The sequence below is a fragment of the Nicotiana tabacum genome, chromosome 6 (genome assembly GCF_000715075.1).
Source record: "Nicotiana tabacum cultivar K326 chromosome 6, ASM71507v2, whole genome shotgun sequence".
NCBI classification, from domain to species: Eukaryota; Viridiplantae; Streptophyta; class Magnoliopsida; order Solanales; family Solanaceae; genus Nicotiana; species Nicotiana tabacum.
The window spans coordinates 140,129,450-140,139,217 of record NC_134085.1 but is presented as its reverse complement, the minus strand read 5'-3'; the positions used below and the strand labels follow the sequence as shown (position 1 = coordinate 140,139,217).

General features: G+C 37.8%; 1 long non-coding RNA gene across 1 annotated transcript; it reads left to right on the top strand.

Annotated features, from left to right (window-relative positions):
- The first annotated feature begins 6,831 nt into the window (after positions 1–6,831).
- On the top strand, positions 6,832–8,096 carry LOC142181499 (uncharacterized). The gene is made up of 2 exons (XR_012710161.1): positions 6,832–6,965; positions 7,822–8,096. It is a non-coding gene; the product is annotated as an uncharacterized LOC142181499 (long non-coding RNA).
- The last annotated feature ends 1,672 nt before the right edge of the window (positions 8,097–9,768 follow it).

The window sequence follows — 9,768 nt, the reverse complement described above, 5'->3', positions numbered from 1 at the left end:
TTCTCACACCATATCTATTACTTTTCAGTATATAAATTGTGCCCAAAAGTAGAATTATCAAAAGTATAAATTGTGTCCAATAAATTTTTGCCAAAATTACTAAAACACATATAAGCAAATATATAATAAAGGATGAAAACAGGGGCAAAAATAAAACTTCAAAAAGTGGTACAGGGAATGGGCTGATGGTTGATGAGGTAAACAAGGGTAATTTCGTCGAGACACTGAAAACTTTATATAGCATTAGCATCTACAGTGCAATTACTTTTCGACCAATGATATTGCTCACTTTTTATGAAATTACTGAAATACCCTCAGTTATGCCAAGCAGGCATGTTGACCTCCTGTGTGCTTATTCCCTCTTATTAATAGTTAGAAGAAAATATGTTAGCGTTGATTCCCAGACGTTGATTCTCATTTATTTGGTGTTATATGTTTATGGGCATAAGTTCAATTTTACCTCCGAACTATATGATTTAATTAAATTTATTTCCGTTAAAAAAGTGTTTCGTTGTTACCCTCATCATTACCAAAATGGCTTAGTTTAGGCTAACGACAGCAGCACAAAGGGAAAATATAGAACCATTCATAAAGTTCAAGGACAAATTCGAATCATTCGCAAAGTTCAAAGGAAAACTAATTTACTTTTCTCGTCTACCTGAAATCAATTAGTGTTTGATTGATTAATTAGTGTACCTGAAATAAATTCGCTACACACATAAAATCGTCGACATAAAAGATTTAAATTTCTAAGACCTATTTAAAATCTGTAATTAAACAGGGAGGTATGTGTCTGTAGCTATTCCACTCCATTCTTGAGAGATTTTCATTTTTTAAAGTTGAGAGTTGAGACAGAACCGGAACAGTTTGATTCGCAAAATTGTCCATTAACAGGTGGCCCACGTTTTTGTTTATGTTTTATCCAGAAATGGCTGTTAAACAGCGAAGGCAAAAATCCTAAATATAAGTCTTGGATTCGAGTACTGGGGAGTGAGGTGGGTCGGAACTTTTTTTTTTTTTTTTTTTTTTTATTATTTTATTAATACGGTTGATGTCCCCATTAGAGCTTACGAGCAAGGCGAATATACCTTGTCTCAACTGGTGCCATGAAACATTTGTCGAACTTTTTCTAATTACATATGTGTTTATAAATAATAAGTAAAATAAAAATATAAAAGTAACATTGCTTGTTAGTACAATAATTAATGTATTTCTTCAAACTACTTACAAAATTTCTATAAATGCCACTGTCGAATACATGTTATTTTGCACCAGTATAAATATCAAATAACTTTATGCACGACACAACTTAGGTAGGTAGGAATAAGGGAGTACTTTTTTTCTTTTGCTCAAATTTGAATTAGTGTTCCAATTTATTATTAAGCTCTCGTTTGACTATAGATTTTGACTTTATTTTTTTAATTTTTTTTAAACTTTGTTTGTTTATAAAATATGATCATGTTGTGGGAAAAAAATTCAAAAATTTTCAAGTTCCCAAAAGCTGGTTTATGGCAGTTTTTGGGTGAAATTTTTTCTTCCACTCATAAATTTTCAACTTTTTTTCAAATAAAATGCATATCCAAACACAATTTTAACTTTCAAAACTATTTTTTTAAAATTCAATCAAATCTATGTCCAGAGGCTAGCTTAAACTACAACATAAGTGTAGGTAGTTTGGTGAATATTTAGATGACACAACAAGCGACGTAGTCTAATTTGTAAACAAAATCATTGAGTTCGGAACTTCGGATAATATTTTAATATTGTGTGAGATCCAATTATTTTAAAATTTGACAAAGATGGAAATGAAGATCAAAATGGCCTGGTTCCTCTATTAATGGCACTGTGCGCAGAAGACACTTATGCGGTTGAGCTGCAATCGGCAAGCAAATACAGCGACTTTTCGTCGTATCAAGCTTGTCTCTTTTCGAATTGGCTTGACATTCTAAAAATTTTATTCATTGCTTATCCTATGTTGTGGGGCGAAAGCCACAAGTTATTTTAGATTTCAACAAATAGGGAATTGTCTGTGAAAAGAAAAATAAGAAGAAAAAAAGGAGAGACAGGAACGGTTTATTATTAAGAAATGAAAGTAATATTCTTAGTCGTTTAAATTGGCATAGCTCCCAGGCATCTATTAAGCCTACTAATATTGAATATATTAATTCTTAATAAAACGACTCATTTGAAGACTTTATAATTCTTAATATATTATCTCGTTGACATCATTTCTAGTTAGTCCATTTTAAAAGTGTACGGTAAAATCGGGGTAATGTCTCCCCGATTTTCCGGTGAGAAAACAAAAGAAGGGCACAAATGCACAAGATTGTAATTGAGGTTAGAGACCCCTCGTATCGAGATCCAGGAAGAGTGAACGATGTGCTCGTCATCGGGTATGATAAAGCGATGCGCCCCGGGCCAAGAATGAGTTCTAAGGCCTCAGGAAACACGACAAACTGTTACACACGACGGATAGAGGGCCGTGATACCCCCACACAACTGGATATCACGGCGCGGCTCTTGCTCGATGTCGGTTAAGGATCAGTAATTAACGAAAAAGAAAGATTTTTACCTTTTTTAGACTTATACTAAGGATAAAACTCTCCTACTATATAAAGGGGAAGTTTATCTTTTGTAAGACACACTATAACACGCAAATCAAAGCAATACAAGTTTATTTTTCTGACCTTTAGCTACTGTTAAAGTTCTTATTTAATTTTTCTGTTCTTCATTCACAACTGGGCTCGAACCGAGGATCAAATCGAGAACGAGGTCATTGTTCAATCAAGTTCGGGCTTGTCCATAACATTACAATAGGTTTGATTGTTTATTTCGTCTTTAACTCGTTTACCCAATATTATTGATTATTTGTGTTGAATCAATCCACGTATCCTTAAAACCGCATACAAATTTAATTGTTACCCAATTTTGGGGTATATAATTTGGCGCCCACCGAGGAGCTAAGGATAATAGTGGTGATTTGATACGAATCTCCATAACACACTCTATTTTACGCTTATCCTTTGAAGTCTTAATTTCAGGCCAGCCCAAAAATGTCAAACTCTCAATCTGCTCACTTGAACGTTGACGCTGAGTCTGGCCATCATGGCGAAATAATAATTTGCTTCCCAACAACGAGGTGCCTCATGCTGATCCCAACGATGCCCCAGTTGCCGATCCGGCTGATGCTAACTCACAGGTGGCCATCAACGTCAATTTGCCAACTGATCCCGAAAATAGTATTCGCGGGGGACACTAACCAATAGATCGGGAAGCGCCCGAAGGCGAAGGTGATAGTGAGAGCCTACGCTAATCTTCGAAATATTGCAGGCTCAACAGGAGGCGATATCGCGGGTGCAGAATCAAAGCCACGCCCCTAACAGGGTCGAGCTCGAACGATCCCAGGAAAGCACTTGAAGAGATAAGCAAATTATCAAGAGACCGGGTGAAGTTGAGTCCGGGGTGAATCCCGAGGTAATGAAGATGTTGGAAGAGATGACAAAATGAGTGGAGTCAGGTGAGAAGAAGATTGAGGCTAATGACAAGAAGGTGGAAACATACAACTCTAGGGTCGATCAGATCTCGGGAGCACCCCCCGATATTGAAGGGGCCGGACTCTAAGAAGTTTATCCATAAGCCTTTTCCTTCGAGCGCGGCACCGAAGCCGATCCCAAAGAGGTTTCATATGCCTAACATATTCTAATACAATGGGACCATGAATCCCAATAAACACGTAACCTCCTACACATGCACAATCAAGGGGAACGATCTGGAAGACGATGAGATCGAGTCGGTATTATTTGAAGAAGTTTGGGGAGACTTTGTCCAAGGGAGCAATGATATAGTATCACAACTTGCCCCAAAATTCCATTGATTTGTTTTCTATGCTTGCGATGTTTTCGTAAATGCCATGCCGGGGACATCAAAGTCGAGACCAGAAAGTCAAACATTTTCAATGTCAAACAGAGGGACAACAGGATGCTTAAGGAGTTCATGTCAAGGTTCCAGATGGAACGAATGGATCTACCTCCGGTTGCAGATGATTGGGCCATTCAGGAATTCACTCATGGGCTTAACCCCGATGCTCTTTGGCCTCTCAACAACTAAAACAAAATCTAGTGGAGTACCCGGCGGTGACCTGAGTCGACGTCCACAACAGGTACCAGTCAAAGATCAGGGTCGAGGACGACCAACTCGGGGCCCCTTCTGGATCTGTTTACCCCATCAGGGCCGATGATAGATCTAAGAGGGCCATTGGTTAAGAAGTAAGGCTGGTCCGATATCAGTATCAACCACACAGCCGGACCGAAAAGGAAACGGATCCGGGCGCCATACTACAAGGAACGAGAAGAAAAGCGATTGAGCTCCCAATGGCCGAGGCCTGATGAGCAAAAATGAGTTCGATAGGACGCTCGGGAGCAGGGAAGCACCAAGATTGTTAGAATAAAACTTCAACGTGGACGCCACTAGCATCATGTCAGCCATAGGACATGTTACATTTCGCGTTTTCGTACGTTAAAATTTTGCCGTAAGTTAATCGACGTAGGCTCGGGAATGAGATTATTTTTGAGGTTATAAGTATTTATGCTATTTATAACAGGGTATAAGTAAGTGTCGTGAAGGTTAGAGGGTAAACAAATCAAAGAAAATGCGTTTTGTTAAAGGTTGTCAATTTGGGATAAAATACGGTCTAAGCTATAATACCCGGTATTATAGACTAGTGTCATACAAGGTACCACATGACCATGATAATAAGACATATAAAGTGTGTTAAAATTGATTAGTATTTTAAGTAATTTGAGATAATTCTTAATTATGTGGGTAATTGATTAATTATTGATCTAGTGGGAGATTAACAAGCTAATTAGGAAATTGTGAATAAGCTTAATGGAGACTCAACGTGGCAGCAAAGGATTTAGGTAACAATGACTCTTTGGCTAGGGACTAGGTGGAATATTTAGGAAATTTGTTGGCTAAGTCATCATATAAAGTGGGGCCCACACCTATGATAAAGACGCCTACATATGTCATTAAGGGGGAATGTATATGCTTCTAAGGTAATGGATGTAGCTTCACCAAAAGTTCTTATGAACCCCTACAATGTCATAGCAACGGGATTTGCAATCCTAAGGGAGCCCGATATAACCTTCTCAAGAATATTATACGGATTTTTCTCTACTTCGATCTCGTTGTTACGTGTTTTGTCGCGATTGACGTGTGTTAGAGGGATTGTCAAGAAAATCGGCTCAGGTATGTTAAGGCTATCCCTTCTTTCCTTTTAGTATGATCCCTATGATACAAATGAAACGAGCAAACACACAACTTTCATAAATGTCTCTATTCATAGAAGCACTAGGGGTACCTATGTTCTTGATTTCCCATGTGTCTTATTATATCTTCTGTTCACGGGTCTCAAAAAAATACGTAGTTGATAAAGTTTATCCGAAGGCATATTGATATTATGATATTCCGAGAAATCTTATTAACTTACTTCTTATGCATTTTATTCATTTATACATATACATTGACCCATGACTAGATAGCGTTATATACGTGTATATTATACATATATGGGATATGGAAAAATGTTACGGCGTTATATGCGCACCACCAACTGATCATTTTTATATGCTGATGATTTCTCCCACAGAGGCCGAGATGATATGAAGAGATGCCCTTAGAGGCTTGATGATGTTATGTACCCATATACCTATGCATGATACGCCATTTATACGCACATGCATGACTTTATAAATATTTCAGGATTCACAAAGTTATTTAGACTTACATGCGGATTCCTTTACTCCATGTTTCTTTTATGTCTTTTATGTATTGATTTTCATGCCTTACACACTCAGTATATTATTAGTACTGATGCTCCAATTTCCCGGGGCCTAAGTTTCATGTCCGTAGGTGCAGGTAGACAAGCTGACGGTCCCCATTTTTAGGATCTTTGATCAGTGAGAGTTGGTGTGCTCCACTTGATCCAGAGCTGTTTGTTACACCCTGCAATATTACGTCGATATCACGTTCCGTAGTATTATATTAAAATGATGTTGTGCCTTGCAGTATTATATTATGGCGATGTCACACTTCACAGTATTAAGTTGCGACGATGTTGCACCCTGAAGTATTGTACGTTAAAATTTCGTTTTCAGTTAACCGATGTAAGAATCGGGGATGAGATCATCTTGACGTTAACGTACTTACGTTATTTATAGCAAGCAATAAATAAGTGTTATAAAGAATAAGAGGGTACACGGATTAAAGAAAACGAGCTTCGTTGAAAGTGGTCAATTTGAAATAAAATACGGGTCGAGCGATAATACCCGATAATTATGAACTAGTACCATGCAAGGTACCATATGACCGCTGTAGTATAATATATAAAGTATATATAAAGTATTTTAAAAATAAATAGAATTTTAAGTAATTCAGGACAATTTTTAAATTATACGGGTAATTGGTTAGTTACCGGGTAACAGAACATTACCCAGTTAACTAATAAGCGGATAAAAATTTAATCAATGACCCATGGAGAATCGTGGCAGCCCCTCCCTTCATGATTAAGGTGACTCATTAGTCACCTTTACATGTGTCATACAAGGATTAAAGACTAGTTCACAAGTCTTATCAAAATGAAGACTCTTGTAAGCTTTTTACATTGGGAAAACACTTCATTCAAGATCAAAAAGCATTGGCATTCTGCCTTGAACAAGTAAAAACGTGAAAAGCAAAACTTTTACATTCTTTATGAAACCAAAAACGTGAAGGAGCTACAAACTTTTTGCCAATTCTGATTTCAACCAAAAAGCAGAATCATTTTTTTTCGTTCACCAATTCAATGATAGCCAACGTTTCAATTTCAAGAGCTACCAAGTTCGCTTCTAAATTTCGAGAGTTTCAAAGTAGAGTTTCGTCTATATTTCGCAGAAGCAGATTCGTTCAAATGATTCCGGGAACAGGTATGTTAAGGCTATCCCTTCTTTCTTTTGGCATGATCCATACGATAAGAACGAAACGTGCAAATGCACAAATTCCATGAGTTACTCTATTCATAGAAGTATTAGATATATATATGTTCTTGAAATTCCATGTGTCATAATATTTTATCATATGTTCACGGGTCTCAGAAAAATACGAAAGTTGAAAAGATGTTACTTTATGATATTGCTCAAGAGGCAAAGTGGTCTTATGACCTTCCGAATGATTTTATTGACGTACTTTTCATGCATTGCATTCATGTGCATTAACCTATGACCAGGTGGCGTTATATACGCGTATATATGTAAATATATGTATATGGAATGGGAAAAGGTTACGGCGTTATATACGCACCACCACCTGATCAGCTGGTATATGATGATGATGTTGCCCACAGTGGCTGAAATATGATTCAAATGGCGTTATATACGCATATATGGGTATGTATTCAAATGGCGTTATATACGCATATATATGTATGTATATATATGTTTATGGGATATGAGAAAGGTTATGGCATTATATACACACCACCACTTGATCAGCTGGTATACGATGATGATTTTGCCCACAGTGGCCGATATGATATGATGGGATGCCCTCAGAGGCTGATGATATTATGAAACATGTACCTATGCACGACATGACATTCATACGCATATGCATGACGTTAAAAGTAATTTATGATTTACAAAGTTATTCAGACTTACAGGTTGAGTCATGTACTCTATATGTCTTCCATATCTCTCATGTATTTATTTATGTACCTTACATACTTAGTACATTATTCGTACTAACGTCCCTTTTGCCTGGGTACATTGCGTTTCATACCCGCAGGTCCCGATAGACATGTTGAGAGCCCTCTAAGTAGGCTATCAGCTCAGCGGAAGATGTTGGTGCGCTCCATTTGCTTCGGAGTTGCTCGTTTGGTTAGTATGATTTAGACGTGTATTGTTTGGTATGGCGGGACTCTGTCCCGACCCTTATGACATTTATGTATTCTTAGAGGCTTGTAGACATATGTCGTGTACATAAAAGATTGTACGGCCTTGTCATCCTATGTTTTGAGTTTATAAAGGATTATGTTGGCCTATTAGGCCTGTATGCATGTGTATATGATGATCTATTAAGATATATACGTTATGGTGGTACTTGGTTGAGTAAGGTACCAGGTACCCGTCCCAGCCCATCGGTTTGGGTCGTGACAAAAGTGGTATCAGAGCAGTTCTGTCCTAGGGAGTCTACAAGACGTGTCTAGTAGATTCTTGCTTATGGGTGTGTCGTGCACCACACTTATAAGCAGGAGGCTACAGGGCATTTAAGACTATCACTCTTTCTTCTTACTCTAGATCGTATGGTAGAGCTCACTTATAAGAATTCAAGTCCCGAGCTTCTATTTTTTATTCGTAATAAGACGATGCCTACGTTCAGAAAGATGATCGATAAGAGATATAGCTGTGGAAGTGCTGAAGTAGAGGAACTCGACTTTGTATCATGCTTATGATAAGTAAATATGAGGTCTTCAGCAGATCATGTGCGTACTGAAAGGTGTAAGTCTCTTGATAAGGAGCCTTAAGGTAAGAATGCCTATCCACCTTTATGGTGAAAGACAATGAGAGCTTTAGAAGGTAAATACAAGTGTCAATAAGTAAAAGAAGTAAGATGAAGAAAAGTACGAGGCGCCCAGTTAATGAAGATTAACGGTGTTTATAATTCAAGCAGGGGAATGTAAGCTTTTTGAGTTATATTCAATGGTAACAGAGGTATGTACAATTGGCCGTACCCATCTCAGTTATGCCCTGTGGGGGGCTAACAAACATAGTTTAAGAAAAGGACGATTTATCAGGATCCGGCTAGGGATATAGTAACCCAAAATAGTTGATGGATTGGTAGAGTTAGTTGACATTTCTGAAGGATAGTGCAAACGTGGTAATGGATCTCCTGTGAGACACCTCGATGGTGCACCCTAAAATAGTACAGCTAGATATGAGTACTACAAAGACATGCACTATAAGCCTTGAAGGGATAAATATTACCTTAGTGTGGCTCGCGGCCCTAGTAAAGTGAGAACGTTAAGCAATTTGAAGAGCCACTGGATGGAGCAAAGGAAAGCTAAAAGCGAAAGAATGTCGTATTGAAGTTTTCACAAGGAAAGGGATATGCAGAAATATTAGCAGAGTAATGAGAAGAGAGATAAGGAAGCAATATGAATAAGGTGGGATACATGGATGAAAACGGTAGAATGTTACAGAACCTATAGTCGGTAAAAGATTCATCTTCCAATTTTCCCTTCCTTCCAATATTTTTTATTTTAGCTTCCCTCATTCAAATGAAGGAAGAGACGAAAGGTGATGGGCCTTAAGACAACAAAAGAGTATAGGCCATAAGGTTATATCATCATTTCGAGAAATAAGTTAGTGAATCCAACGCGACTACCAGAGGGGAGAGTTAATCCCTAGTGTAACAGAGATCAGTATGGACTGATAAACAAGATAAACTAAATATGAATTAGGGACTGAATAATTGGAAAGTACTCGACATCATGGGAATTTCAGATTTTGTCCCGCCAATAGTAGAATGGACAACAAAAGAAGATTCATGAGAAATTCAGAGAATGGCCATCCAGGGAGACGCTTCCCTAAAGCAAGCAATGTGAGCAAAGTTAAGCTTAAGAGACTGTATGTGCCAGTTAAGCTAAGTGCCACCCTCGCGAGTAAGGGAATTTGTCATATTTGGTACAGAAGGATTGTCGCAAGACGAGTAAGGATCATTGGTGTTGTGAAA